This window comes from Triticum dicoccoides, chromosome 7A (genome assembly GCF_002162155.2).
Source record: "Triticum dicoccoides isolate Atlit2015 ecotype Zavitan chromosome 7A, WEW_v2.0, whole genome shotgun sequence".
Classification (NCBI taxonomy): Eukaryota; Viridiplantae; Streptophyta; class Magnoliopsida; order Poales; family Poaceae; genus Triticum; species Triticum dicoccoides.
Genome location: NC_041392.1, coordinates 712136165 through 712149537, shown reverse-complemented (window position 1 = coordinate 712149537; position 13373 = coordinate 712136165). Strand labels below are relative to the sequence as shown.

The following is a 13373-nucleotide window of genomic DNA, read 5'->3' as shown; positions in this document are numbered from 1 at the left end:
CCCTCCCTCTCAAGTCTATGCTATTTTAGTTCTTAGACGCATGATCGATGTAGGTCATGAAATCTTTTCTTAATATTGCGTTGGCAAGGTCTTGAATTCAAGACCTTTTGGCTTGGATACCATATTGAATTCATGCATCAGATAGTTGCTTCAAAAGTCCGAACTGATACCATATTCCAACAGTCCCATCATGTCATGTCCAACCATCCCCATTCCCCGGTGAATCGGTCGCCGCCATCGTTGCATCGAGAACAAGCTATGCGTCTTGTAAAGTGTGATAGGAACGGGGAGTAGAGGCGAGACATCAGTAGGAGGAAAATTATATAGGAGAAAGAAAATGAGAACTTAAAGATGTGTGGGGGAATGCTCTCGAGGTGGAAGACTAACGGCCAATCCTAAAGGTATTGTTTATCATTTTCAGTTGCTTGAAACTTTGAAATACATTTTGTGTGTGCAAGTTTTCATTTTGCGAGGATACAATAGTTTTATTCATAATCATAGAGTTAATCTAGGTGATAGAAGTTCCTCGATACATGGTTGTCCTCTCTCGGTCAAATGTGCATTTGATGACTTAAAGTAAAAAATAAAAAATCATACAACTGATCACACCCTTTGTTTCTAAATATAACACGTTTCGACAATTTAATTTAAACTGTCAAAACGTTTCACATTTAGAAACAACGGTAGTATAAATAGTGTATCTTTATAGATCGCAAAAGCGGAGAAAACAATAACAAGAAAAAAAATATATAATTTATTTACAGAACATTGTAAAATATTTAGTAAATTAATATCCAACACCAATTTCTTTCCCGAAACTAAAAAATTAATGTCCTCTCCCGCCGGTGGCGCGGCCTCTAGGCCCGCCTCCGCCGGCTTGTCTTCCGCGAGGTCGCGCTCCCCTCGGTCGAAGCGGCGCTCGCCTCCCGCCCACGGTTTCCCTCCTCCACATCTGCGTCACCGGCAACCATGGGTGCGGGCGCGTCCCCGAGGAGCACCGGGTGGACAACGCCCGCGTCAGCTCGCTGCTCCGCGCCGCCGCGCGGCTCGAGCCGGAGGAGCTCGTCCTCGAACTCCACTCCGGCTTAATCGACGGCTCCCTCGTCCCCGACTGGTCTTGCTCCCGCCGCGCCACCTTCGCCGTGCATTGGTGCTGAACCTTTCCTCTGTCATCCGCTGCGTGCATAGGCTTAAGGTCGTCCTGCAGAGATCAGCGGGTAATTCTCTGCTCTGATTGTGTACCTCAATAGTACTACATTGTTTAGTTATTCAGGTGTACATTTTCGGTTTTAGTTGAAAGGAGGATGCCCGCCACCTTCTTCTTGCGAGTCTCTGAACCGGAGATCCCAAACTATCTCATTGCCTGCTCTTGAAGAAGCAGAGATCGGCGGCTTCGAAGGAGAGGAAAATGGGATTGATTTCTTGAAACTGGTGTTAAAGCGATGCTTGAAGGAATCATCGTGAAGCTCTCACCGGAGGCCTCGGCAAGTAATGATGGATGCACAAAGATATGCAACGCCTTCAAGGTGCATTCTTCTGTGGAATGTGATGTTTATCAGAGCTCTGGTGAGTATATGATTGGACTGCATAATTTGCAATGCTGCTAGACGAAACAGAGATGTAATTGTTAATTCTCCTGTAGGATTTTTCGAAGATCTTGTGTTGACATGCTAATGGTTGATATAGTTTAGCTGTGCATGTATCCTTACATTTATTAGCTAATTATAAACATGCTATATTTGACGGAGCTACGGCGGGCTTACGCCGGCCTGAACCATTTCATTATAAGATAGAGTACATTTACAAAGGTGAGAGTTGGGGGTGAGGATGAGATTACAAGAATAGTTGGGTTACAATCTCATAGATAAGTGGAACAACATAGTACACCAATCACGCAGAAGGTTCACGGCCTGCTCGTTGGAGCATCTGTTGGACCAAAGCATGAGGTCGTCAGCAGCTGAGCGGGCGATGAGGTGGATAGGTTGCAGATCCTGCCTAAAAACTTTTGCATTTCTTCTTTTCCAGATACTCCAGAGAATAGCAATAATGACCGTTGATCGTGGTCTGTTTGCCAGGTGCATGCCCAAAGATGCTGAAAGTCCGACGGTACTGTAGCAGAAAGAGAGCTCAGTTCCTGCCAAAGAGGGCGGAGATCGGAGCATTGAAGGAATAGATGACTCGTTGATTCAGAGGCTGGGCAGAACGGGCAGCGGTTGGAGTCGGATAGGCCCCTGTTGAAGCGTCTTTCGTTGGTGAAGAGTCGATTTTTACTTGCGAGCCATAGAAAAATTCTGCATTTGTTGGGTGCATAATTTTTCCAAATGGACGGAGCGAAGTAGTCGATAGGCTTGTCGCTCCAAATAGCCTTGTAAGCCAAGTTGCAAGTCAGCGGCTTGCCGTCGATACGTCCAATTTGTTTGTCATGTACCTGCACATTCAAGGAGACAGTTGCCAGCATAGCGCGTAGGTTTTCTAGTTCCAGCTCAGCGACATGAGAAAGGCGCGGAGCCAAATCTAGATTAAAAGTAGGAATGCTTAGAACCCGGGCAACTGTGGCCGAGGGTCTGAGCGAATGGGAGAAAATGGCAGGGAAAATTGTTGCGAGATTTTGGGTGGAGTTATGAACCCAAAGGTCCAGCCAAAAGGCGGTGGTCATACCATTGCCAATATGCACCTTGGTTATTGATCGGAAAAATTGAAGCCCCTTGGCGATGTCGTGCCAAACATTAGATTCAAAGGGGTGAGAAGTATCAAGGTCCCGGTTATCAGACCATCCATACTTGACAGCGAGGTGGGAGCGAGCCCCAGTATCAAAAGTTGAGTGAAGCTTATTTAGGTGGGAAAGCAGTAGGCAAGAGTTTAAGTGATGCAGAGAAGAAAAACCTAGACCCCCTCGAGAGAACGGCGCACACACAAATTCCCAAGCCACTTTACACTGTCCGCCCGAAACTTTATCTTGACCCGCCCAGAAAAAGGCCCTACAACGTTTATCGATTTTCTGGACAATACCCATAGGTAGCAGGAGAGCGGTCATGGCATAGATTGGTAAGGCTCGAAGCACTGCCCTAACCAAAACAGCACGACCTGCTAGGGTGAGGAGAACCCCTCGCCAATCCGCGAGACGACGATCAATCTTGTCAATGATGAAGAAGAAATTTTTTAGGTTTAATTTGTGAGTGGAGAGGGGAAGGCCAAGGTAGGATTGAGGGAACGATGCAACCGTGCAGCCAAAACTAGTTGCAAGTTGAGATGCAAGTTACGGATCAACATGAATCGGAGCAAAAGTGCTTTTGTGGAAATTAATCACCAGACCCGTGGCGTTTGAGAAATCAAGAAGGATAGATTTTAGAGTTTGAAGTTGTTCATGGTCAGCTTGTAGAATGATAAGAGTGTCGTCAGCGTACTGTAGAACCGGGCAAGGAATGCTGCAGGCATCCGCTAATAAACATGCTATATTTCTGCCGTATTTGTGTGCTCACACCGTCATCTTTTCATAGAAATAGAAACTGGATGGTGGAGTGGACAATACGAGAAATTCAGTATTTTTACACAGGCTTCATTGCCTAAATTGCTCTTTTGCATTTTGCAGTCTTCTCTATTGGAATCATGCCCTTTTGACTTGCATTTGTATTCGAGTTTATAAGCTACTCATCTGAATTGATTTGCCTTGGGTTTTGGCACGAGTTATTAGTTATAGTTAAAATACGTGCTTTGTTATTTCTTTCTGCTGTCAGCATGTATTCTGTTTTATTTTCCAATGACAACAATCTGTTTTCCCATGTTGTCTCATCTGAATTTGACAACATTCTTAACACATACTTCGTCGTGCCACCTTAGCAACTCCACATTTGCTTATTTCGACTTGTTTCTTCTGCAGGGTTAATGCACAAACAGCCAAAAGTGCTGGCGGACGTGATTCACATCCTTTGATTCCATTTCCATGCTGACCGACTCCATGACCTGGTCTCATGGCTTTGCTTCATTGTGCTGATCATCTAACGTGTTCTTATGCCAGTGTACTGTAGTAGCTATATACAAAGGCGCTCTTAGTTACTCCCTCCGTTTTTATTTAGTTCGCATATTAGCTTTGATCAAAGTCAAGCTTTGTAAACTTTAATTAATTTTATAAACAAAAATATTAACATATACGATAACAAATCAACATCATTAGATTTATTACTGAATGTACTTTCACATAGTATAAATTTGTTATGGTAAATGTTTATATTATTTTCTATAAACTTGGTCAAACTTTATGAAGTTTGACTTCAGTCAACTCTAATATGCGGAGTAAATAAAAACGGAGGGAGTACATTTGAATGGTTTTTACGCCTGTCAGTTATTGAAGTTGATACACTCTACCTATGTCAGTCAATTACTCTAAGCTAATTATGTCAAGCCTATGGTATCAATGACTATTTGCACTGTTTTATTTTGACGACACCCTGTATGTTTTCACTGGAAGTAAATCGAGAGAATTTCTTATTTGGCCTTTCCTTGAAATTTGATTCCCTTTTTGGCCCTAGTAAAAGGTTTCTTCCTGTTTTGACACTCAAACTTAATTTTGTTACCTTTATGACATTTCCGTCAGTTTTGGCAACTAACACCGTTAAATACAACATGAAAAGTCCATTTTACCCCTGATGTATTTCGGAACCAAAATTATGAACTGAAAGTCAAAAGCAATGCCGACGGCGGCACGCGGACACAATGCGTCAGCGCATTGGAGTTGCAACAAAATTATACTATTACAAGATTGTACTGAGAAACCCATGTTAACCACTGCACTAACATGTAAGAGCAGTACACACACGCACAACAATCTCACGGCTTCTCTTTTCACGCACATCGCACAGAAGAAATCCATGTCTCAATTTTTTTCTCTTTGCACACAACACACACATCACATCACGCACACACTAAAGCATGGAAAGCACGCACCCACAGCGACCCAGCTAGCACGCCCATCACTGAGGCACGACAAGCACGCGTATCATGTGGGAAGCCGGTCAAGCACTCACTTGCACCACGGCTAGGGGACGCTGGTCGGGCAAGGCGGGCGCGCACCACGTGGTCGTCCAGCTGGCAGTGTGGGAAGGCCAGCGACGGCCGCTCTTGGTCACCGCTTCGCCCCTGCCACCAACGGACCTCCGGCACCGCGACTTGCCCTGCGCAGCGCCGTCACCCGTCCTTCACTGCTTGGCCGCCCACCGCCTCCCCACCATCGCCTTTCCCTGCGCCATCCGTAGCAGCGTCGGCCGCACGCTCCTCCATGCCTCGCGCCGCGCGGTAGGGTTAAGGGGAATCGGGAGAGGATATGTACGGTTCGGTCAAACTAGATTTTTCTGTTTTTTTAACCTGCTACAGCAAGGGTAAATAAGACTTTTCAAGTCACATTTGATGATGTTAACAACAAAAAGTGATGGTAGTGTCATGGAAGAAATGAAATGAATTTGTGGTGTCAAAAAGGAAAAAATAAAATATTTAGGGCCAAATAGGGAACCGAATTTTAAAAAAGAGCCAAATAAGGCAGCGGTAAATGTTCTTCACCATGCAGCTCTTTATGCTTGCTCAGTGCCTTGGACTGAGAATTATCTCCCGTTTCCTCTCTTTTCTAACTAGTGCACCCTATATGATGAACAAAAGATTCTCCTCGCAAGTTTCTGCCATGATTGTGTTGCGCACACCAACAAATTTAGTTGTACTGTTAACTTGCTAATATTCATGTTGATATATATAATCAAGCAACCGCAGCATCAGTTCTGTTTGGTGTATGCGGGCATCTCAAATTAATTGTAGGGGCATTGCATTATCCGATCTTGAATTAGGGTACAGATTTGAGATGTCCGCTTCGCTGTGAGACAACAATTTGATGTATGTGTACTGCTTACATGCTTGGTGCTGCGTCCGAGTGGGTATATATGAACTATGAAATCATTTGAAATGCTCCGAATCGCCGTTGCATTTTTTTGTGATGCACGCGTGACATGTTATGTTCATTATATTGCTGGGTAGTGACTTGGTAAAGCATACGTTTGGAGAAGGAAGATTGATGTGAAGACTAAAGTCATGCCTTGCTGCCTCTGCACCCAAGGGTAGTTTAATTGCAGAAAAACGGTTAGACATCTAGATAGAGCAGATGGATGGACCTCAAATGCAACCCAAAGGGCCAGCAGAGAGGCTCGGTAGAAGGGGAGTGATGAGGACGGCGCCCTGCCCTGGCCAGAGTTGCCTTGATGCCAACTCCGGCCACACGAGTGCCCTCACGCAAGAAACCTAGCCGCCCTCACAGCCTATAAACCAACGACATCCGCACATAGGCACTCAAGGAGTGATGAAGACGACGCCCTGCCCTGGCAAAAAAAAAAGCAGCAGCCGGCAGTGACTGCCATGTATACCTGGCCATGGGCAGCCCGGCCCGGACGGCTCGACCCGATCGGGCCCGAAAATCTCGGGCCGGGCTGAGCCCGAGCGTGCCATCGGGCCGGGCTTAGGCCTGAAAATCGAGCCTGCCGGACAGGTCGGGCCGGGCCCAGGCTTACATGAAACAGGATTTTAGCCATAGTTGGGCCGGGCCGATCGGGCCATCTCGGGCTTTTATGGGCTTGGGCCAGGCTCGGGCCTGATTTAGTAGGCTCAACGGTCAGGCCGGGCCAGGCTCAGGGCTGGGTTTTCAGCACCGGGCTTTTTTTGTCCTGGCCCGAAGCCCGGCCGGGCCCGAGGTATGCCCGGGTATACTGCCTGATAGTTTTGAGGCTGTGATCTACTCTCTCTCTCTGTGAATTTTCTTGCTGAAACTCAACACACGCACATGAGGTAGGAGAGGAGCAACACAGTCACACGGAGAGCGTTTTGCGATGCGCAACTTCTGCGTCTTTTCTCTTTTCCTTCCTTTATTCTCTCGGCTGCACGCCCAACAGAACGTGGCCATTACATGCTAAGTCTCCGCACTATTCTATTCACCCGTGCCATCCCACGGAGGATCGCCAGGAGGCTGATCAATTCATCTACGACTCGATCTAATCATGTGCATGCACACACACGTGACTGGTCCTACTCAGTTATTTGCTACTCCTTCCGTTTCAAATTACTTGTCGCAGAAATGAATGTATCTAGATGTACATGCAAACTAATTAAATGAAAAAACCAACGCATGCACGTACAAACACATGCGTACAAACTACTAGCCTATAAAGTGGGAGGGGAACGTAGATTGTCAAAAAATAGGGTTTTTGTTTTGTTTTGTATAAGAGCTCCGATGGAGTTGCGATCGCGGCGCCGCCTCCGTTCCTCCCAGCAGCAGCCACCTCCAGGAGGTGGCGGACCGGACCGCATCACCGCCCTCCCCGACGACCTGCTCCTCCTCCTCCTCGCCCGCCTCCCCTGCGCCAGCGCCGCCGCACGCACCCGCGTCCTCTCCCGCAGGTGGCGCGGCCTCTGGGCATGCCTCCGCCAGATCATCTTCCGCGACGTCCTGTTCTCCTCGCTCGAAGCGGCGCTCAGCCGCGTCGACTCTCCCGCGGTTTCGATCCTGGAAATCCACGTCCCCTACGAGTGCATGCCCAACCCTTTCCCCGACCCCGCCAGCGTCGACTAGCTGCTGCGTGCCGCCGCGCGGCTCGCGCCGGAGGAGTTCGTCTTGGCCCTCCCCGGGCACTTATGCAGCCCTTCCGTCGACGTCGACCTGTCTTGCTTCCACCGCACCACCTCCATCGAGCTGGACTCATGTCTCCTCTTCCTCCGTGTGCCGACCGGTGTCGGCTTCCCCGCGCTCGAGACACTGACCTTGTCGGGCAGGATCCCAGATCTCGACCCCTTGCTCTCCTGCTGCCCGCGCTAGCGCACACTCGAGCTCAGAAGCATTGCACACGGCACGAGCGACCTGAGCGTCAGCTCGGCGTCGCTGCAGGAGCTCGTCGTGGACCGCTCAAGCAAGCGGACATGGCGCGTCAACATCGTCGCCCCCGTGCTTAAGAAATTGACCATGTCCTTTATCACCTCAGATGTCATCATTTCCGTCTGGGCACCCATGGTGGAGAAAGTCCGGTGGAACTGCTGGTACCCCACCTATGACAGGGCATCTATTGTGTTTGGTATTTGGCGACTAGAGCAGGTGACATTACAGATGGCAGAGAGACAAGGACAGCTCCCTTGCTTGGAGATTTGTGCCCACGCCGTGCGTCCCTTCTTCGGCTCAATTTACTGCAAAGCTTAGACCTGACTAAATCTGTGAATGACACGTATATCCTGTCAAATTGTTTTTCCAGATCTCGCATGTTTTCAGCAGTAAAGAGGAGGACACCTTTGCACAAGAGATAGAGAAGCATATGATTACCGAGTTTTCTATTTTGGAGTTATATCTCACAACAAATGGACACGCTTTCAGAGCACTCGTGTTCCATCTCCTAGGGATGATCCGAATTTGTGGTTCTGTGCGGAAGCTTAAGGTCATCCTAGAGGGATCAATGGTAATTCTTTGCTTTAATTATATAACCTAATGATGTGTGTAGTAATTCGCATATAACTTTCGGGTGTAGGTGAAAGAAGAATGTCCATTTGATTGTCAGTGTGAGCCTTCAAACTGGAGATCCCAAACAATCTCCTTGTCTGCTCTCGAGGAAGTGGAGATCAACGGGTTTGAAGGATATGATCATGAGATTGATTTCTTGAAACTGATATTCAAATGTGTGCCGATGCTTAAAAAAATGACTGTGAAGCTGTCACAGGAGGTATCAACAAGTAATGATGGATGCGTAAAGATATACAACATCTTCGGGTCATATTCCTCCATCCAATGCAATGTGGATCATAACTATGGTGAGTATATCTTTGGCATGTGCTATTAGCATGCTCCCAGATGAAACTTAAGCATCATAGAGTTTATTTGTGCATGCGTCCCATTGTTATTTCATGTGGAAGATTTGTTGAAAATGTGGCGTTGACATGCCAACTATAGAGTTTAGTTGTCCGTGCGTCCCATTTATTAGCTAATTAAGCATGTTATATTTCCAAATTTGTGTGCTCCACCCACATATTTTTTCTGGAAATAGAAACCAAATGGTGGAGCGAATAATAAGTCAATATTTTACGTAGGCTTCCTTGTCAAAATCCCCTAGAGTTGTGCTTCTATGTTACCTTAGCCCCAAAACTTGCGCATTTGTGCAATTTCAACTTGTGTTTTATTTGCTGGTGAGAACATTCCTAAAACATATAGCAACTCCACATTTGCTCATTGTGATCGTTACCAGAGCTTTGTTTCATTTTGTATCCTCTGCTCCCGCAAAAAAAAAGTATCCTCTGCAAGGTTAATCCAGGACAGGCAAAATTGTCCGTCTACACGATACTCATCCTTATGTTTGTGGATTCATGGTGCACATCGACAAGACCATCCTTTTCCATGCTGACCAACTCCACTACCTAGTCTCAGGACTTGCTTGGTTGCTCCAACTGACCACCTGATGTGTTCTCTTGGCAGTGCAATGTAGCTATATATAAGACACTCTTAGTTAAATCTTGAATGGTTCTTTGCAATTCAATTATTTAAGTTAATGCACTCTATCTATTCCAGTCAATTACTGTAAGCTAGTTATTATGTTAAGCCTACAATTTCTATTTCTATTTGTGATCCTTCATTGTGCCGATGGACTGCATGTTTTCACCAGAAGCAAACGGAGCACCAGTGAAAGATAACATGCCAGTCCGGTCTTAAACTGAGATTTATAATTTGTTTACTCTCTTTTCTTACTACTGCACCCTATATGATGAATAGAAGAACATACTGTGTCACTTTGTTGTAGCAAAATCTTGTACCACTTTGTAAAGTCAGTGATGAGAATGTCCTCTCAAGTTTCCATCAAACATTTCAATGTCCCAAAACACCAGCGGCACTTTTTTAAATACAAACCTGCTAATATTGGATATAGGCAGACATCTCAAATAATTATAGGAGTATTACATTTGTTTATCTTTGGTATAGATCGCTTCTTTACTGATCAAGATTTATGAGAGAAGGAGGAGTTTGATTCCAGGAATTAACCATTAAGATTTGAAGATAAAAATATGAATGTCTACCAGTAATTTAGTGCATCCTTAGTTAACCAAGAAACAACAACCATTGGATCTTCTTTTGATCTATACTAAATCCCCACCCTCCAGCACACGAGGATGGAGCAGGATGACGCTGAGTTCAGCACCGCCAAGCTGATGTCTTTCACTCCTGTGAAGCAAGTTTATTAGGCCAACTTCAATCGCATGACCACAAACAGACGTGGTTTTTGTCCGTTTGCATCAATCAAAACGAACACGAGCATCCGTTTGCGGTCATCCATCCGTCAGTGCACCCAACCGGCCGGCGCATTTCAAATTGTGTCTGCCCGTCGTGACTTAAATTTAAACAAAAAGGCACAAAATAATTAAAAACGATAACTTATACTACATCAAAAAGTCCAAGTCCCGGAACATTAAAATTAGACTCGAACTAATAAGACATATAAAATAACTAAAAAAAGAAACCCTAGATCGGCCGTCGTCGCCGTGCCGGCCTTCTTTAGTTCATATCCTCGCCGAGGTCCTCGTCATCATCGTCCATGGTGAGATTGACGTACGGCGGTGCTTGCCAAAAGTGGGTGGGCGGTCCCTGTGGCGGCTACGAAAGGTGCGCGGGCGGAGCCTGTGGTGACTACCATGGTTGAGCGGGCAGCGCCTGCACCACTGCTCGGCGCCCACCCACGAGGCCAGGGCATAAATGATGTCTAGCGTGTAGGGCAGAGTGGACGTCCATGTCCATGACTGCCCCCAATGCCGGATCCCAGGGCGCGACCGGAGGCTCCAGAACCATCCCTAGTCCTCCTGTGGCTCCGGGATGGCCATATCGCCGGTGGCCGATAGTGCGAGCTGCTCCTCAAGGCTGTCTCACTGGCTGCATTCGTACTCGATCTTCAACTCCTGGAGCACCTTCCTCATGAGCTCCTCCTCCTGTCGGCGTTCATGGTTGGTAGTGGCGTCGACGGGGACGGCGAGGGGAGGGTGTGGGCGTACGCGCGCACAACTGCGCGATCAGGATGGGCTGGGACCCCGCTCGTTGCAAAAAGAAAACATGCGACTATCTTTAGGTTTCCCAACCTCACGGAATCATCATGACAATCTTTACTTGGGATGGTCGACCCATGTCAGTCATGACAATTTGTTTTGGTGTTTCACCCCTCGAGAATTGAACAAGAATCCCACTCCAATACTTCTTCAGTTAGATCCTCTGCCAACATAGGACAAACCCTTTTATGGAAAACAATGTGTGTAAACCACCCTATTATGGTGCGTTCAAATCACCAACATCAAATAGAGCTTCAAGAATCTCCTCAGTGGAGCATGGTGCCAGTAAGGCGTCATTCATATCGTGATGTCATGGACCGTTTAACTCGAGATAAAACACTTTGATCTAGATCAATCAATTTAAAAGAGAATGGGTTAATCAGAAGAGAACAATTTAGTAAAATAACAAGTGGTATGACTTTTCAGTTGTTCCATACCTTCACGCGAAACATCAGAATCATCAAGAAGTTTCTTAATTTGAGTTGGTTTCAAGATGGTGTTGTTGCATTGTGGGGAAAAGGAGAACGAATTTGCTCTCTAGCCAATATATCTCTTCTTAACTTTTTTATTTTTACCCACAAAAAGTAAGAAATATGGAATTATATCAAATTTGCTCGTGCTCAATCGTGTATGGCCTAGAGCGCACCTTCTCAAGCTTCTTTCTGAATTGTCAATATGTCGATTTGTGCTACTGAGAAACTTGTGGACCCATGTATGGAGTTCAACATGAACATTGCGAGTGCAATCAACCAAGGGTGTGCCCGACCAACTTTGCCTGATTACATGCCTCACTGATGATCATCGAGACGGCTGCCTCAAACTGGCTCCCACCGGTGGATCGTGTGAACTGAATCCCGTCATTGTAATTTGTGCCCAACATAAGGGGGCGGTGACCAAAGTGTATGTGTTGCTTAATTTATTATCGGCATTAAAGGAGATTTAGTGGCCCAAGTTGCATTGACAATGGCTCGGGACTAATCTCTCACTGACCCCCCCCCCCTCCTCTAGGTGAAATCCGCTCTTGGTTCCTCTTCGTTCTATGCCACGAATGGGTCAAATTATCAGGAGAAGTCCATGAAAGATATAATCAACCTAAAAACCCTACAAAATGTGAAACAAAGGAAATGAACTAACATGGTAACAATTAGTGTTATAATCCGAAGAATATTAGGGTTAAACTCAAGCAAAATATGGGTATAAAATACACTCATCAATATCTCTCTTATGCACGAACCTACCTGTGGTGGATGGTTAGGAGGACAGTGGTATCCCCTGCCCACCAGAGTTCAAGTCCCAGACTTCACACTGATGCTCACATTTTCTTGAATTTATTCCAGGTCTGTCGGGGATGTGTGTTCCGTGGTAGGAGACGTTTCCGTCGACTACAAAGACATCTATGCGACTTCGTCAATCTCAAGATGATATGCCGGATCAGTCTCTCGGAGGTGCCCAACAACCAACAAAAGAAAAGAAAAAAGTCAGGAGCTTCTCAACTTGCACATGCTACCTAGTATTTTGTCTTCCGACTCTTGGTGATCCACACAAATCTTTACAAAATCTTATTGACATCAATAATCACCCTTACACAGACAAATTCGCCAACAAACTCTCCAAAATCTTATTGACATCAATAAGCCACGGTGCTGCCCGTCGGCGGCACCGAGGACAGAGGAGGAAATCGGAGCCATTAGGGCAGGCAGAGGAATTGGGCTTTCATGAGGTGTAGGGTTTTACGAAGACACTGTTTCACTACTTGGACCACCTCGTTGCAAAAAAAAAAAAAGCGACTATCTTCAGGTTTTCCAACCTGACGGAATCCTTGTGACAATCGTCTTTACATGGGATGGTCCCTTGTCAGTCATGACAATTTGTCTTACGTATAATTGTTTGTTTTTTTACATGTTCAGCTTACGTAACTAGTAAGCGTGCACGTGCAAATGCACGTCTCGACTAATATATGTGAGAATAATATGCATATAAAGATAGTTTGGTTGCACCAAAAAATATTACAAATCAAGAAAAGACAAACAAGCCTGCCTTTGCATATATAGCCTTTTTTTATTTAGAGATAGAAGACTATAGGAGATCCAGAGCAGCGTGCAATTCTTTGCAGCCGATCGAGCTTCATATGAAGCACCAGAGTGACACCTTGTTTCAGTAGAAGCTCCTGTATGCCCCGCGAAACTGTTTTCTCCACCAGGATGACATCTGGAGCACATTTCTCCATCACTTGGCTGATATCAGGTCCGGCTTGGAGAAATTGGCAATAATGTACCAAAATTGGC

The 13373-nt window shown here is 46.0% G+C and overlaps 1 pseudogene; it reads left to right on the top strand.

Annotated features, from left to right (window-relative positions):
- The first annotated feature begins 7258 nt into the window (after positions 1–7258).
- On the top strand, positions 7259–10236 carry LOC119334001 (annotated as a pseudogene).
- The last annotated feature ends 3137 nt before the right edge of the window (positions 10237–13373 follow it).